Source organism: Pantherophis guttatus, chromosome 5 (genome assembly GCF_059756535.1).
Source record: "Pantherophis guttatus breed Tessera chromosome 5, ASM5975653v1, whole genome shotgun sequence".
Lineage (NCBI taxonomy): Eukaryota > Metazoa > Chordata > Lepidosauria > Squamata > Colubridae > Pantherophis > Pantherophis guttatus.
The window spans coordinates 65072921-65091764 of record NC_142067.1 but is presented as its reverse complement, the minus strand read 5'-3'; the positions used below and the strand labels follow the sequence as shown (position 1 = coordinate 65091764).

Genomic DNA, 18844 nt, shown 5'->3' with positions numbered 1-18844 from the left:
GCCCAAAGAGCCGGCACCCGAGCGAGCCGTGCAACCAGATCTAACCCTTTGGGGCGAAGCTGTGGAACCATGCCACTCCAAGAAGCAGACACCGGAGCAGCACTGTCAGAACCACAACTAGATGAAAGCCAAGAGGGACAGATCCCAAGCTTTGAATGGAGAACGCCAAGCCAGCTGTGCCACAAACACTCCAGAGAATGGGGATTCCTACTGCCATCATGCAGGCAGTTGCTGGCCGGTCTCCTGGAGTAGTTTGGCCACCTCAGCATGACCAGCCCTGCTCAAGCCATTGGAACCGAGCAACCCAAATGGACTCTGGCTCAACCTATGTTCACCTTCCCAAGCCAGGAAGCTGCAGCACCACCAAGCATGGCGTCTATCTCCTTTTATTCAGCACACAGTGGATTGCTCCACAGCCTCCCACACCGGTCCTGAGCTACCAGAGTGACAGCCACCATGGGGATTGAGATGGTGCAGCAACAGAGCTTCCTGAGCTAGCCCAGCACGGTGCTGCAAGGACTGCAACTGGAGATGCTGGGACCAAGTGTTCTACCCCAGCAACTGACATTCAGACTACCTCCAGTGGACAAAATTGCAAAGGTACAATACCAATGGATGCCTGCACCCATCTATCAACCAGCACACCTCCAGCCACCAGTTCTGGGGCCCCAGCTGGTGCCAGCCCAACCACCTGTGCAACTCCAACAACCAGCTGCAGCCCCATAACAGATTCCAGCCCAGCAGGCAGTGCCAGCCCAGCAGCCTGCGCAAGCTCAGCAACCAGCTCAGCAACCCACCATGCCAGCAGCTCCCCACTCCAATGGTTCACAGCAACCTTTGACATGTCTCCAGGGAAGCTAGCTTATTTCCTCAACTGAGTCTGGGCTTACATCAGCCAATATTGAAAACAGTACCCATTGGATCGGAAATTGATTTCAGCCATAGCAGATGGCATGAACGAAGGGGAAGCAGCGGACTGGATAGCAAAGCTTCATGATGAAGAAACCTCCGGGCTGGATGATGCTCATAAATTCATCCAACTACTCAGAGGCCAGTTCGAAGACATGGCCCACCAAGTAGAAGTCAAATCCCAGATCAAGGTGCTGAAGCAGGCCGACCAAGCACCCAAGGAGATAATTTGGAAATTTCAGAGGCTAGCTGGGAAGCTGAGAGACTGGCTGGAATGCCTGCTGGTTCACCATTTCAAAGAAGCCCTAGATAGAGACCTTTGGCAAGACTGTGGCATCAGAGAAGTACTGGAACGCATACAAGCATGGTAAAATACTGCGTGGCCTTGGATCTAGAAATTCACCCTCATAAAAAGCCCACAACAGAGAAACCTGTAAGAAGGCCCCGTATCACCGAACTCCAATGAAGCCGCCAGTCACATTGCCTCCTAAACTTTCCGGCACCATCAAGTGCTACCAGTGTGGTCAGCATGGGCACTGGGCTTCCAAATGCTTGGCTCTGGCCACAAGTCTGGGCTCCAGGTGTGCACACCCTGAGCAAGAAAAACCCTATGGAGACCACCCAATAAAGGATCATCAAGGAGGCTGTAGAGGTTCCACTCCTTCCCACTGAAGTCAAGGGAACTCTAGCCAAGGACCCTAGCTGAGGGAAGCAGCGGTGATGATGACCCGATGGGAAGTGAAGCCATCCACCCCTTTACTATCAAAACACAGATAGTAGTGCCAGAAACAGGGGCCCAAGGGGGAGTAGAAGCCATCATAGACACTGGCTGCACCAGTTGCCTAATCAGCCTCCCCATTGTCAAGCAGCTAGGCATATGTACGAAATCCCTAGCATGCCCCATCTGCTTTGAGCAAGTTGATGGGACACTAATTGGTGGAGCCCCAGCCACACTACTCACAGAACTGGTCAGACTAGAAATGGGCCTTCACCGAGAACTCCTTCGATTCGTCCTAGCTCCAAAAATGACTGAATCGATTATACTGGGGCTTGCCTGGCTAGACAAATGGGGACCAACCATCATGTGGGAGGACAGCTATAGAAAACTAAACAGGCATTGGACCATTACCACCCATAAAGCCAGACTAATACCAAGTTGTTGTAAGCCACAACAACACCAGTGAGCCACAGGCCGCAGCCCCCACGACGGATGGACTGCCTGGCTACCTGCAAGTGCCAAGGGAATACCAGGATCTATCGGGAGTCTTTAATGAAGAAGATTGCAACTTCCTCCTCCCTCACCACGTGACAGACTGCAAGATCAAATTTGTGCTGGGAGCTAAGCTGCCCAAGCCAAAGATGTACTCCATCACCCCCAAGAAAATGGAGGAACTGAGAAAGTACATCAATGCCAACTTAGCGTGGGGCTTCATCCAACCCACAAAGTCCAGGTTGGCTGCTCCAGTACTATTTAAAGAAAAGAAAGATGGGAGGATGAGGCTTTGAATGGATTTTCATGGATTTAATGCCATGTGCAGGGAGAACACCTACTTCTCCCACTTATGAAGGACATGCTAAGCCACTTAGCCAAGGGAAAGGTGTTCACCAAATTAGACCTGAGGGAAGCCTTTTAATGTATCAGAATCAAAGAAGGAGATGAATGGAAAACAGCCTTTAACTGTCCGCTTGGCAGCTTCCAATTCAAAGTCATGCTGTTCAGTCTGCAAGGCGCCCTAGGAGTCTTCATGCAATTAATCAATGAAGTGCTGCATGAACACCTATACAAAGGGTTCCTAGTTTACCTGAATGACATTTTCATATCCAGCGGGAAATCCGAGGAACATGTAAAGCTAGTGTGGCAGGTGCTGAAAAAACTCCTTGCCGCTAAACTCTATGCAAAGCTGCCAAAATGTGAATCCCACCAAAACTCCCTTGACTACCTAGGCTACTGAATATCCAGCGGAGGGGTAGAAATGAACCCAGGAAAAGTAAAAGCGGTGCTTGATTGGCAACCCCAACACACCTGCAAACTTCAAAGTTTCCTGGGATTTGCAAACTTTTACAGACAGTTCATACCAGCATTCGCAGAAGTTGCCTTGCCCCTAATGGAACTGTTAAAAATGGGGCCAACCCCTGCGAAGCCATGACCAAGCCAACTACTTTGGACTGTCAAAAAGCCTTTGAAAAATTAAAACGGCTCTTCGCCAAAGAACCGATCCTCCAGCACCGTGACCCAGAATGGCAATTCATCATCCAAGTGGACACCAGCAACATGGTCATGGTAGCTGTGCTCCTGCAAAAGGACCCACAGGGTTAGCTCTTACCCTGTGCCTATGTGTCCAAGAAACTCACTGACACCGAAAGGAGGTGGGCCATCTGGGAGAAAGAAGCCTACGCAGTCCACTGGGCTCTCCTCTCCTGGAGGCATTTGCTAGAAGGAGTTAAAGTGCCCTTTGAGGTCTAGACTGATCATAAAAACCTCAAAGCTCTAAAAAAAAAAAAAACCAGGAAACTGTCTCCCAAACAAATCCACTGGGCACAATACTTCCGGCAGTTTAAATTTGAACTGAAGTACATCCCAACGGGAAAAAATCTACTAACTGATGCCCTATCGAGAAAACCCCAATTTGATATCTGCAGGGAACATGTCATCCATGCCATAATTCCCTCTTTGCAATCAGCCACACAAGTCACTACCAGGGGCCAAACCAGATGACAACCCAACCCTAGCCGAGACAAGCTGATGGCGGCACTGAAGGCAGCACTCTCAGCCAACCCATGGTTCTTAGCTAATAGGGATATCTTGAATGAGAGATGGACTGGCTTGGAAGGGCCCGAAACTGTATGTCCCTGCCATCTTGAGACTGGAAGTACTACAACGCAGCCATGACTCCAGACTGGCCAGCCATTTCGGATTCTTAAAAACCCTACATTTAGCCAGGAGGCAGTTTTGGTGGCCAAAAATGAAATCTGATGTAGAGGACTATGTGAACAGCTGTGCCACTTGTGCTGCCAGGAAAATGAGACCAGAGAATCTCCTAGGCTCCTCCAGCAAGTGGCAATCCCCAGCAGACCTTGGGAAGAAATTGCAATGGACTTTAGAGTTGAGCTTCCAAAGAGTGGGGGAAATACGGTCATTTGGACAGTCATCTACTTGTTTTCAAAACAAGCCCATTTCACAGCCTATTTGGGATTACCATCCACAAAAAGACTGGCAAAGATGTTTATCAAACAGATCTACCAACTACACGGCATACCACTTCGAGTCATCTCAGATCGAGGGGTCCAATTTACAGCAAAGTTTTGGAGAGAGTTCCTGAAATTGGTTGGGTCCACACAAGGACTTAGTTCAGCTTTCCATCTGAATACAAACGGAGCAGCGGAATGAGCAAATGCAATGGTGAAACAATATATCAGATGCTATGTGGATTACCAACAGGAGAACAGGGTGGACCTACTGCCTTTTGCAGAAGTGGCTTACAATGCTGTGCACAGTAGTACTGGATTGACCCCCTTCCAGGTCACCAGTGGCATGGATTTTATACCCATGCCTGAACTGCCCAGAGAGCCTCCCTCCTCTATGACCCTGAACAAGCGGATGGAGTCGCTGAGGAAAGGCTGGGAGAATACCAAAAAAGTAATAGCAGAGACTGCTGAGGCATATAAAAAGCAAACAGATAAACACCAATCAATTCAACTCACTTTCTGTTGGGAGATCAGGTTTATTTGTCAACCAAATACATAAGACTGAGACTGCCTAGCAAGAAACTAAGACCTAAATTTTTAGGTCCATTCCCAATAGTGAACGTAATTAACCCAGTGACAGTTCAGCTTCACCTCCCCCACATTCTAGGGAAAATACATCCTGTTTTCCACTGTAGCTTGCTGAAGCTAGCCATAAGTTCCAGGTTAAGACCACAAGCTCAGGCACCCCCTCCCCAAGCCTATTGTAGTGCAAGGGGAAACCCATTATGAAGTAAAAAAGATCTTAGATTCTAGGCTGTATAAAGATAGATTCCAATATTTAGTACATTGGAAAGGGTACCCTTTGTCTGAAGCTACTTGGGTTAAAAGCTGGAATGTCAAAGCAGACAGGCTAGTAAAGCAATTCCATGATAAATTCCCTGACAAGCCAAAGGGTCCCCCTGGGGGAGGGAGAGGTGGTTAGTATGCTGAGTTAACCACTTTGCTACTCTCATTTCAGGATACACTTTTCTGATGGGGGAGGAGGGGTTGCCTGTCAGGCCTGGAAGCCATCTTTTTCATTGGGCTTTCAGGTCTGCCACATTTACTATTGTGGGAAACAGGGAGGGGGGAATGTATGGAGCCAGGGTGATATATAGTCATAATAACATTCCTTTCTCAGAAAGTCAAGGACATCTTGCCCTGCACCTGGAGGGGTGTGACTGGGAGGCATCTCCAGTTGGGACAGTGCTTGGATTGGACCATGTGATGGACATGTGGGTGTTGGGCAGGGACTTGAACTTTCCTTTGGGTGGGGAAAACCTGGAAGCTTTCAGTTTCAGGTTTTCCCAGATGTGCCAATATGACGTCTCTAATAAAATGGAACTTTGAGGAAACTCAAGGCTTGAAGTTTTCTTTCGTTGGGGATGTTACTTGGAACCCTGACAAAGGTCATACATTTTAGAATTAATATCTAGTAGGTAGGTAGGTACTGTATTTTTTGCACTATAAGATGCTCCAGACAATAAGACGCACCTAGCTTTTGGGGAGGAAATTTTTTTTAAAAAATTGCCTCTGCCTCCCAGCATCCATTGGTATTCATCTGGCTAGCGTCCTTGCAGCAAACAGCCTAGTCAGCTTCAGCATGTTATAGCAGCCTGATTTAGCACGAGCAGCTGATTGGCAGTTGGATCCGCCTCCCGGAATACTGCTGATCAGCTGTTCCAGCTGTGAGGATCGCTGCCGCCTATTGCCGCCATTGCCACTGCCTATCTCTGCCTTCATGCGTCCCATTTTTGGCCTACATGTGCCCCATTTTCGGCCTCCGAATGTCCCGTTTTTGGCCTCCATGTGTCCCATTTTCAGCCTATTCCAGGTGGCGGGGATTGCTGCCGCCGCCTATCACTGCTGATCAACGCTGCCTATCTCCACCAATCACCGCCGCTGATGGCTGCCACCATTCACCGCTGATTGCCGCTGCTGCCATTTGGCAGCGGCGAATGGTGGTGGTGATCGGCAGCGATAGGCAGTGGTAATAGGCGGCAATAGGCAGTGGCAGTGATCCCCCCCACCTAGAACAGACTGAAAATGGGACATGCAGAGACCGAAAACAGGGTTCGTGGAGGCCAAAAACAGGGTGCGCGAAGGCCAAAAATGGGGTGCACGGAGGCTGAAAATGGCCGAAAGGTGAGGCCAGTGGATGGGCAGGGCTTCGACAACATTTGCTCTATAAGTCGCACAGACATTTCCACTCCCTTTTTTGGGGGGGAAAGTGCATCTTAAAGTGTGAAAAATATGGTAATTACAATGTGTAGCAATTATTTCCTCAACAATTTGCAAGAAATGCTAAATGCAACATCAAGAAAGAATGTAAAACTACTATAATGTGATCAGAATGTAAAAATAAAGAAATGGAGGAATCTGGAATTACAGATTGATTTGGATTGGATATATAATAAAAGTTTTCAGAAAAAAAGTCTATTACTAATACCTAATTTGATATGCAAAAGTTACACTCAGAATATAACAGCATTATTTTGTACTATATTATAGTTCAATATATTTCATTTATGTGAAAGAAAATGTTATAAGCTATAGGAAGAGATAAGAGACATCCTAATAACTAAAGCAGAAAAATACACAAAGAGTAAACGATCCAAGTAACATTCAGAGCATGCTATCATGATAGTTTATTTTAAAATAGAACACAACCACACAAAAAATAATCTAAAATACTTAAGAATGGTCATGGAAGAAATCTAGCAGAGACAAAAGCGGAAGACAGAAAACTATACTGAAATCCTTTACAAACAAGATTATAGAAATAAAAAAACATTAGCAGAGAGAAAATATGTTCAGATTCTATTCCACTAGATACTAGGATTTGATAGGCAATAGTTTCAAATAGGATATATACCATAATGTGGTACTGCAATGCTCTCTACATGGGGCTCCCCTTGAGGAGCACCCGGAGGCTCCAACTGGTGCAGAATGTGGCCGCGTGGAGGATTATGGGAGCGAGGGGGCGCTCCCATGTGACACCTCTCCTGCGTGAGCTGCATTGGCTTCCAGTGGTCTTCCGGGTGCACTTCAAGGTGTTGGTCACCACCTTTAAAGCGCTCCATGGCATAGGACCTGGGTATTTGCGGGACCGCCTTCTGCCTCCCACCGACCAGTACGCTCCCACAGAGAGGGACTCATCAGGGTGCCGTCAGCCAGGCAATGTCGGCTGGTGACCCCCATGGGGAGGGCCTTCTCTGTGGCAGCTCCTGCCCTCTGGAACGATTTGCCCCCGGAGATACGAAGGATATCGGATCTCCGGGTCTTTCGCCGTGCCCTATAAACTTTTCTTTTCCATCAAGCAGGGCTGGCGTGAACCCCCCCTCCCTTTTTTTAGTCTTTTTTTTTTAGTCTTTTTTAGTTTTTTAGCTTTTTAAATTGTCAATGGTTTTAGTTTGAATTGTTTTAAATTTGGGCCAAAGTCATGTAATTCTTTTAATAATTTTAAATTTTGTATTGGTATGTGTTTTAGTTCTGGCTGTGCACCGCCCTGAGTCCACTAGGAGAAGGGCGGTATACAAATTGAATTAAATAAATAAATAAATAAATAAATAAATAAATAAATAAATAAATAAATAAATAAATAAATAAATAAAGTGAAGTAGAAAGTCTACAAACCCCTGTTAAAATGCTGGATTTGGGAGGGGGGGTGGCGTGGCCAATGTCGCAGCAGCAAGATGAGTTCTCTAAGGTCTCTTGAAGACCCATTGATATCTCTGCAGTCCGGGGTCCTAAGTGACCTAAGTCATCCAGAAGGGACGACAAACAAGAGGAGCATGGACTGGTCAGCATAGGGGGATCGCAAACTCCCTGGCTGAACCAGAAGAAGCTCCTCAAACCGGACTGCTGTGAAAGCGACCATAGAAGTTGCTAGGAAGCTGGGGCAGCTGCAATGAAAGAGGAAGACATGAAAACAACGTGAGACATTGGGAAACTCTGATTTTTATAAAAGACTTTTCCCTTTGAATCCAACTGGAAATTAAATAAGAATAGACTGGCTGAGAGTGAGGAGTGAGAGCGGGTGTGTATTTGCTCTCACATCCGGTAATCTGGCAGCGGAGAAGAGACAGTAAAAGCCTTTTTCTTTTTTCTTATATTTTTTCTTTGTGATTAAGAAAAGTAATTCCTTAAAAATAAGAAATTGGGACTAAATGAATTAATGATTGAATCCCATTCTATTGAAATGTTGGAATGGTGGTAACTGACAAAATGAAATTTTGAAGATCATTTTAAAAAGCTTGCTGTGTTCTATTGAAAGCTAGTCTGCAGTGCCATCTAGTGGCAGAAGAGAAAAATTTTGACTTGGAAGAAATCTTGACTATAGTTGACCTTGACATTTCGGTAGACTGATAAAAAAAAATGTTTAAGAGAGAAGATTGGATTTTGGACTTTTCTTTTGGCTTTTAATCTTTTATTATTTTTACTCAGTGACTGGTGATTGCTTTGAAGTTCCGTGTTTTGATCTTTGCTGTGGATGAAAGGCACTCTATTTTGTGTTTTGTGTCTTTTATTTTTTCTTAGGGACTTTTTTTTCTATGCCTTTTAAAAAAAAAAGAACTAGATTGACAAGAAATTGGATTAAGACTGGAAGAGTCATAAGAATTTTTCCTTTTTGGTTGTTTGGATTTGTATTTTTATCTTTTACTTTTGGCAGTTGAATTTTTCTCTCTGTTTTTTTCTTTCTGTTGGGGTATTTGGAAATTTGATTTTTAAGGGAGGTGGTTGATTGGAATTTTTGTTTTTTAATTTTTGTATTTTATTTTTCATTTTTATTTTTTCTAATCCAACCATTGGGGAGGATTAGACACTTGCATTATAAATATGAAGAAATTTACATCACATCTACACCCAACAGCAAGTCCCTCATCGACAGAACCAGAGAAAACTTGGGAGATGATGGAATTAAAAATTTTTATTCAATTGCTTCATAATGACTTAAAACAGGAAATAAAAGAAATGAAAGCCATGTTTGGGAAAAATGAAGAGAGAATCCAGAAAGTAGAAGAAAAAGTGGAAATGACAGAAGAGAAAATTATGAAATTAGAAGAAAAATTGGTACCAACTAAAAAGACAATTATTCTGTTGGAGATGGAGTGTTCTGAGTTTTACTTAAGATTTCAAAACATAGAGGAAGAAAATGGAGAAAATTTACCTGAGATGATTGCTGAGATATTATCAGAAGTTTTGGAACAATCCAAGGAAAAGATCTTAAACGAGACTGATGAAGCCTTCTGAGTGTACACAAGATATGCAATGAGGAACAAACTACTGAGAGAAGTACATGTAAGATTTACGAAGAAGGCAGTGAAAACAGAGATATTAGAAGCAGCAAGAAATACAGCACTGAAACACAAAGATAAGGAAATTGTGGTATTAAGACAAATACCTAGAAGAGTTAGAGAATTGAGGAGAGAATATCAGTTTTTAACAAAGTTCCTAATACTCAATGGAGTGAGTTTTAGATGGTTAATACCAGAAGGAATTTTGGTGACATGGCAAGAACAAAGACATAGACTTAACTCCATTGAAAAAGCAAAATTATTTTATTAACAATTTTGTGGACCATTAGAAGAAAATTTGGGAGCAATGGAAAGACAAAGCAAAAAGATGAAGAGAAAGACAAAGATGAAAAAGCAAAGGAAGAAAGAGCCCTAAGAGAAGGAGGGAGATCTAAAGATCCAATGGAACAAAGAGAGACAAGGGTGATGAAGTCAAAAACTAATAACAAGTAAAAATGGAAGAAGAAATTAAAGCAATATCTTTAAATGTAAATGGACTGAATGCGGCGATAAAAAGAAACAGAACTTTATCTAAATAAAACAGCTTGAAGATAGACATTATATGCCTACAAGAAGTACATATTAGAAAACAACATTTAAAATTATTACAATATCCAAAGTTAGGAGTTCTATTTAAACCATTGATACAACAAAGCAAAAGAGGAGTAGTGTTGTATATCAAAGAAAAATTAGAACCCAGATTACTTTTTGAGGATGAAGAGGGCAGGATTATGATGGTGGAAATAAAAATGAACTTTAAACAAATACTTTTGATAGCAATATATGCACCAAATGAAAAACAAGAAGAACTCTATCGGAGTTTACACAGAAAAAAATTAGAATTGGACTATGAATATGTATGTATAATGGGTGATTTTAATGCTGTAACAAATGTGGATCTGGACTATAAAACAATGAAGACAAATAAAAAATCCAGAGGAATATTGCCAAAATCTTTTTTTACAATGATAGAAGAGTTGAATATTTGGAGACAAAAACACTATAAAGAAAACCAATATACCTTCTATTCAAATAAACATTTAACAGGATAGACATGATATGGATGTCAACAGAATTTATAGATAATATACAAGAAGTAAATATTGGTTCAAATATTTGGGCGAACTATAGCCCAATGACAATAATATGGAAAGGAAAGAAGAAAAAGACAAGATGGACTTTGAATGCAATATTAAATGAAAAGGACTTGCAGCAGTTTATGGAAAAAGAATTAGAATTTTTTCTTTAAAATAAATAAGAAAGAAGATACATCACTTCAGAACATATGGGATACGATGAAAGCTTATATTATATTTGGCAATAACATATTTTGGAAGAAAGAATAAAAAGAAAAGGCAAAAACAGATAAGATTGGAAGAGGAGTATAAGAATTTAGAGAAAGAATTCCAAAAAGATATCCAAAATAAAAAATAAAGAAGTTGATGGAAATGAAAAAATATGAAATCAATTTAAATGAACAGGAATCATTAGGAAATAAATTAAGAGCATTTTTTTGAAAATGCAAACAAACCAGGAAGGTGGTTAGCATATAAATTAAAAAAAGAGAAGAAGAAAATAATAAAATATTTACAAGATGAAGAGGGGAAGTTACACTATAGAAATGAAGAAAAGAAGATAGTAATTCAAAAATACTATGAAAAACTATTTCCAAGAAAAGATTTCAGAGGAAGAGATAATAAAATATTTGGAAAAATCAGATTTACCTAAAATATCAGAACAATATAAGGGAATGTTAGAAGAAAGAATAACAATGATAGAATTAACAGAAGCAATAAAAGGACAAAAAAATGGGAAAGCACCAGGACCGGATGGATCAGTGGTGGGTTCCTCCCGGTTCCGCCCGGTTCCACCGAGCCGGTAGCGGTGACAATATGACATCACCAAACCGGTTCTGTCCCCCGCCCCCCCGCCCCCCCGCCCCCCGTGTTATTCTTATCTTTTATTTGGCCCCATCCCCAATCTATTGCTGCCTCCTGAGTCCCAGTTGATGGCTAGAGGGGAAAAAACTGTTTAAACTCTTGCCGTGGGGCTTCAAAGGACCGCCCTACAGCTGATCTGTGTTAAAAGAAAACAAATGAGTAGACCGGTGCCTGCAAAAATACATGAGTAGATCAGTGCCTGCAAAAATACATGAGTAGACCAGTGCCTGCAAAAATACATGAGTAGATCAGTGCCTGCAAAAATAAATGGGTAGACCAGTGCCTGCAAAATAAATGGATAGATCGGTACAGCTCTGCAAGCAGTTAAAAGCCTGGTAGACCAGTACCTCTGCTAAATCCTAAATAATTGTCACATGACCATCAAGCCACACCCACAAAATAAGCCACGCCTACAGAACAGGTAGTAAAAAAATTTAGAACCCACCCCTGGGATGGGTTACCAGCTGAACTATATAAAACACTACAAGAAGTTATGAGCAATGTAATGTTGGAACTATTTAATGAATTAGTAATGAAGGCAAGAATGCCAGACTCATGGAGGGAGGCTTATATAACACTTATACCTAAAGAGGATACAGACCTACAATTGATAAAAAACTATAGACCGATTTCGTTGCTAAATGTGGATTATAAGATTTTTGCTTCAATAATGGCAAATAGACTTTAAAAACTGTTAAATGAATTTATTCATATGGACCAAAATGGATTTTTACCTAAAAGGCAAATCAGGGACAATATGAGGATAATTTTAAATACTTTGGAATATTATGAGACACATTCAGAAAAACAAATGGCGATGATGTTTCTAGATGCCCAAAAAGCTTTTGACAATGTGAACTGGCAATTTATGAGAATGAAATGAAGAGATAAAAGGGATGAAAATCAAAAAAGAAGAGTATAAACTGCAAGCTTTTGCGGATGACTTAGTATTCATTTTAGAGGAACCACAAACAACAGGTCCCAAATTACCAGAATAAATAGAGAATTATGGAAAATAAATAAAGATAAAACGAAAACTCTGGTGAAAAATATTACAGAAAAACACAAAAGAGAGATAGAAGAGAATTTAGGTATACAAGTGGTGAAAAAAGTTAAATACTTAGGAGTCTATCTAACTTCAAGATGTGTAACGATAAAAGAGGATAATTATAGATTAAAACAACAAATTGAGAAAGACTTGGAGAAGTGGAACAATCTTCAATTGTCACTAATGGGAAGGATTGCAATAATAAAGATGAATATATTACCAAGATTATTATTCATATTTCAGACAGTACCAATAAAAATTGAAAAGACTTATTTTCAACAGCTTAATAAGATAATATGGAAATTTATATGGCAAGGGAAAAAAGCAAGAATAAGCATAAAAATGCTTCAGGACACGAGATTACGTGGAGGATTTGGGTTACCAAATTGGGAATTGTATTACCAGGCAGCAGCATTGGCCTGGATGAAAGAATGGGTTAAATTACGAAATACAAGACTATTAACACTAGAAGGTCATGATTTACAATTGGGATGGCATGCATTTTTATGGTATGGTAGAAATAAGATACATACATACTTTCATAGACATTATGTAAGGAATGCATTGTTATTGGTATAGGAGAAGGTCAGAGATAAATATTATCTGAAAATACCGATATGGTTATCAACAATGGAAGCTTTGATACACCCAAATGTTTTTAATGTTGGAAATATTGTTAGATATAAGAACTTATTAACAGATAAGGGCAGTGGTGGGATTCAAATATTTAACAACCAGTTCTCTGCCCTAATTATTTCTTCCAACAACCAGTACACCAAACTGTTCAGAAAGTTAACAACCGGTTCTCCTGAAGTGGTGCGAACTGGCTGAATCCCACCACTAGATAAGGGGAATTTAAAAGGGAAATGAGAATTGGAAGAACAGGGGATTGAGATGGATTGGTATGTACATGCAGATACAAACAAGATATGACTGCAGGTCGATGACTGTGGTTTCTGGCCCTTCCCAGCTTTCGTGAGAGGGCAGCTGGTATCAACATCTGGCCTCGAAGCGACTTAAGACTCCATCCACTGCTGTGAGAGAGCAGTGGAGCTTACTGATTTGGAATCGATTGAATATCCCTTTCCAGATTTTGGACCATCTTGATTACCCCCAGGCAGTGGATTTCCCCCTGATTGATTGATTAATTAATTAATTAATTGATTAGATGTATTTGCTAACAGAACTTCTTGTTCTGCGAGATTCCCCCCTCTCGCAGGTGTGGCCCTCTACTTTATCAAGGGCCTACGTTTATGACAGGCGTTGGCACCCTGAGAGGCGGCATGTTGCAAAAAGGGGATTGAGGGGTTTTTAAGGGAAACTTTTTGATAGATTTTAAGGGATTTTAAGGGGCGGGAGGGTTGTGTGGGTTTGGGGGTTAACCTGCGGGGGGAGGGGTCCGGCCCAGCTGTCAATGGGGCCACGGAGGGTGCGGATTCCGGGGGTAAGGGGGACATTAGAGTCCATTCTGTTGAGGGCTCTTCCATCAATGCGTTGAGTGGGAGGGGCAGATATGGCGGGAGCAGGGGGCTGTATCATGTGGTGGGGGCGTGCGCTCGCTATCTTCGAGCGGTGGTGCGCCCCGGTCCCCATAGCCCTTCTCGCACCCAAGGCTGTTCAGACTCTCAGGGCCCGAGCCTTCGGCTGCTGTTGTGCAATGCCAGGTCCGTGGTAAATAAAGCCCCCCTCATTTGTGATCTTATTCAAGAGTGGGGAGCGAACCTGGCAGGTATTACGGAGACCTGGTTGGGCCAGGAGAGGGGAGTCCCCCTCGTAGATATGTGCCCATCAGGCTTCCGTGCATTCCATCAGCCGAGAGCCCAGGGCAGGGGCGGGGGTGTGGCGGTTATTATAAAGGAAAGTCTTGATCCGAGGGAGACCACTGTTCCACAGATAGCCGGATGTGAGTCCCTTTTTGTGAAGTGGGGCCGTGGAGTACAGATGGGCTTGTTGATCACGTACCTGGCTCCCTGCCACGTGGCAACGGCCCTGCCCGAGCTGCTCAACGTCATAGCCGAGGTGGCAGTTGGTACCCCCAGACTTTTAGTCATGGGGGATTTCAACCTGCCATCTATCAGTGAAACGTCTGAGGTGGCTCGAGAGTTCATGGCTTCCATGACGGCCATGGACCTTACTCAGTTAATTCATGACCCTACTCACATACGTGGACACACTCTGGACTTGGTTTTTGTCTCTGGTCAGTGGTCGAGTGGCCTTGATACAGGGGATTTAGTCATCGAACCCTTGTCAGGGTCTGACCACTCGTTCCTTCGACTGGACTTTCTAACCGCTGCACCTCACTGCAGGGAGGCGGGACCGATCAGGTGGTTCTGCCCCAGGTGCCTGATGGATCCTGATAGGTTCCAGATGGCGCTTGGGCCATTTCCTGAGACTCTGGCTCATGATTCATGAGGAGGCTGGCTGAAGACCTGGTGGCTGCCTTGGATAGTGCGGCCGCCGGGGCTTTGGACCGCATCGTGCCTTTGCGGCCTTTGCGGCCTCTGACCTGGCACCGAACTCATCTAGCTCCTTGGTTCTCTGAGGAGTTGAGGGAGATGAAGCGCCAGAAAAGACGCCTGGAGAGTAGTTGGAGGACCAGCCGCTCCGAATCTGAGCGAACACTGGTGAGGTCTCATATTAAGACCTACCTAGTGGCGATAAAAGCGCCGAAATCTAGCTATTTTGCCGCTCTTATCACGTCATCAGATAATCGCCCAGCCGCCCTGTTTAGGGTGACCCGCTCCCTCCTCCATCTGGAAGCGCGGGATGATCCCTTGCAGGGTTGAGCTGAGGATTTTGTGCAGTATCTGTATGACAAGATCGCTCAGATTCGGGAAGGTCTGGCCTCTGACTGGGTAAGTCCGGACGGGATGACTGAGGCAGGTCTTGAGAGTGTTATCTGGGAGGAGTTTGATCCTGTTGCTCCCGAGGACGTGGACAGGATCCTGGGACGGCTGAACATGACCACATGTTTATTGGACCCATGCCCCTCCTGGTTGGTACTGGCTTCCCGGGAGGTTACACGAGGCTGGCTTCAGTGGATTGTTAACGCTTCTCTGAGGGAGGGGGTCCTGCCAGCCACTTTGAAAGAAGCGGTGGTGAGGCCCCTCCTCAAGGAACCCTCCCTGGATCCGGCTATTTTGGCTAACTATCGTCCAGTCTCCAACCTTCGCTTCGTTGCAAAGGTTGTTGAGAGTGTGGTGGCGCAGCAGCTTCCCCGGTACCTGGATGAAGCTGTCTATCTAGACCCGCTCCAGTCCAGCTTCTGGCCTGGGCACAGCACGGAAACGTCATTGGTTGCGTTGGTGGATGATCTCTGGAGGGCTCGGGATAGGGGTTGTTCCTCTATCCTGGTCCTATTAGATCTCTCAGCGGCTTTTGATACCATCGACCATGGTATCATGTTGCACCGGTTGAAGGGGCTGGGGGTGGGGGGCACCGTTTTGCAGTGGTTCTCCTCCTACCTCTCTGACCGGTCGCAATCCGTGTTGACGGGGGCAGCGGTCGACCCTGAGGTGCCTTGTTTGTGGGGTGCCACAAGGGTCGGTCCTCTCGCCCCTTCTGTTCAACATTTATGTAAAGCCACTGGGTGAGATCATCCGTGGCTTTGGGGTGGAGTTCCATCGGTACGCTGATGACACTCAGCTGTACATCTCCACCCCAGGCCACCCCAACGATGCCCTTGAAGTGATGTCCCAGTGCCTGGAGGCCGTGTGGGCCTGGATGAGAAGAAACGACTCAACCCTTCCAAGACCGAGTGGCTGTGGCTTCCGGCGTCCCGATATAGCCAGCTGGTGCCATCGCTGGCTATTGGGGGTGAATCACTGGCTCCCACGGAGTGGGCTCGCAACTTAGGCGTCCTCCTGGACACACGGCTGTCTTTAGAAGAGCATATGACGGCCGTGGCCAGGGGGGCTTTTTGTCAGGTTCGCCTGATACGCCAGTTGCGTCCCTTTCTGGATCAGGACTCCCTACGCACGGTCACTCAAGCACTCGTCACTTCCCGCCTGGACTACTGCAATGCTCTCGCATATAACGGGACGGGGCGCTCGCATATAACACCTCTCCTGCGCGAGCTGCACTGGCTTCCTGTGGTCTTCCGGGTGCACTTCAAGGTGTTGGTGACAACCTTTAAAGCGCTCCATGGCTTAGGGCCGGGGTATTTGCGAGACTGCCTTCTGCCGCCAATAGCCTCCCACCGACCGGTTCGCTCACACAGAGAGGGCCTCCTCAGGGTGCCGTCGGCCAGACAGTGTCAGCTGGCGAACCCCAGGGGGAGAGCCTTCTCTGTGGCAGCACCTGCCCTCTGGAATGACCTGCCCCCTGAGATACGCATGATATCAGACCTCCGGACTTTTCGTCGGGCCCTGAAAACACACTTATTCCATCTAGCTGGGCTGGCTTGATCCCATCCTCTCAGTTTTTAATTGATTTAATTGATTTATGAAAAAGATGCTAAATTATATGGTTTTCACTTGGAAAAACAGAGTTGGATGGGATACTCACAGGAACAGTGGATAAATTAATTTAAAAAATCTATAATTTTTTACTTGGCATTGAACTGGAGGAGGAGCAAGTAAAGGAAACAATGATAGCCCGGGCAAAGAATTTTGGATATTCAATAGATCTAGATAAATGGCAACAGCTATTGGAAAGGAATTATAAATTAACAATGTCCACTGCATATAAGAAAAATCAATATAAAATATTTTATAGATGGTACATGCCCCGTGAGAAACTGGCAAAAATGTTTAAAGATAAATCAGCTAAATGTGGGAAATGTCACCAGTTACCAGGTTCTTATTACCATATGTGGTGGACATGTCCAGAAGCTAAAAATTATTGGAATAAAATTAAGATATGGCTGGAAGAAATGATACAACAACATACTGATTTAAAACCAGAACTGTTCCTATTGCGTATCCTGCCAGAAATAATTAGCAAAGAAAATATTTATTTGATTATACATGTAATAACAGCTGCAAGGATTGTTTATGCACAACATTGGAAAGAAGAGAAAATATCTTTGGAAGGAGAAGTAATTAAAAAAAATTTAGATTGTGCAGAAATGAATAGATAGACTTTGATGATTAAAGAAAGAGAAGATTCAGAATACTTTAAGATATGGAATCAATTCTACTATTGGTTAGAAAAGAGATACAAATAAGTAAATTAATAGTTATGTATAAAAATGCTATAATCAGAATATTTTGTTAGTGATGAATTGTTGTAATTTATTTGATGAGAACGAAGACAGAAAAAATAACAAAAAGAAGAAAGACTGGAGACAACACCAAGATGTCACATGGAAGGAATGACTGACGTATTAAATGTTTGTTTGTTTAAAAAACAAAAAACTTTTTTAAAAAATGCCGGATTTTTGAGATGTAAAAAAAAAAATCACATCAGAATTTTTTCTATATTTATTATAACATATAAGGTGTAAAATTCAACTGAAAACCAAATTGAAATTTTTTAGGGGGAAAAATAACATTAAAAAACTTACAATAACATAATTGCATAAGTGTGAATACCCTAAAGTAATATTTTGTTGAAGCATCATTTGATTTTATGATAGCATTCAGGCTTTTGGCGTAGGAGCCTACAGCATGGCACATTTTGCCTTAGGAATCTTGGGAATCTTTGCCCACTCTTTTCTGCAAAAGCACTGTCAGATAGCAATACCATCTTCAGGTCACCCCACAGATTTTCAGTTGGATCCAGATTCCGGACTCTAACTGATCCATTCCAAAACTTTGATCTTTTTCTGGTGAAGCCATTCTTTTGTTGATTTGGAGATAAGCTTTCGGTCATTGTCATTTTGAAAGATGAAATTCCTCTTCAACTTCAGCGTTTTAGCAGAAGTCTGTCCCAAAGCATAATGCTGCCACCATGCTTCTCTGTGGCCATAGTGTATTTTTGGTGATGTGCAGTGTTGTTTTCGCAACACTGCACGTGAGCGGGCCCAAGCCTTGCTATTCCCCACGAGGTGGCCTGCACCCTTTGGCTGAGCGCAACAGGCCTGGTCGCCATCCCATCTTCCTCAGGTTCCGCATCCAGCCCACAACAGAGCAGGGCCTGAAAGGCGGCTGACCCTTGCTATGTCCTCTCCCCCCCAAGGCAGCCCTTTAGCCAAGCTTGGCAGACACTGAGCGGATCTCCCTCCCCCCCCCATCGGCCTTACGCCCGGAACATCCCCTTAAGGGCCCCAATCTTTACACAGGAGAAGGGTAAGGGAAGGTTTTTCAGTGCAGAAACATAACTCAGTCATGGCCCTCACTGCCTGTCTCCATCCAGTCATGGCAGAGTAACTCCTCCCTCACTGGGCGTTAGCCAAGGAAGCAGCTGGAGCAGGGAGTGGCGGGGAAGCTTTGCGCAGAAATGCACAGGCTGGGAAGGCAAGTTGGTGACAGAAGAAGGCATAT

The 18844-nt window shown here is 43.9% G+C and overlaps 1 protein-coding gene across 1 annotated transcript in view; it reads right to left on the bottom strand.

The window, feature by feature from the left end:
* Positions 1–18844, bottom strand: part of CFAP47 (cilia and flagella associated protein 47) — a 596979-nt gene that overhangs the window by 152763 nt on the left and 425372 nt on the right. The gene's annotated exons all lie outside the window — the stretch shown is intronic.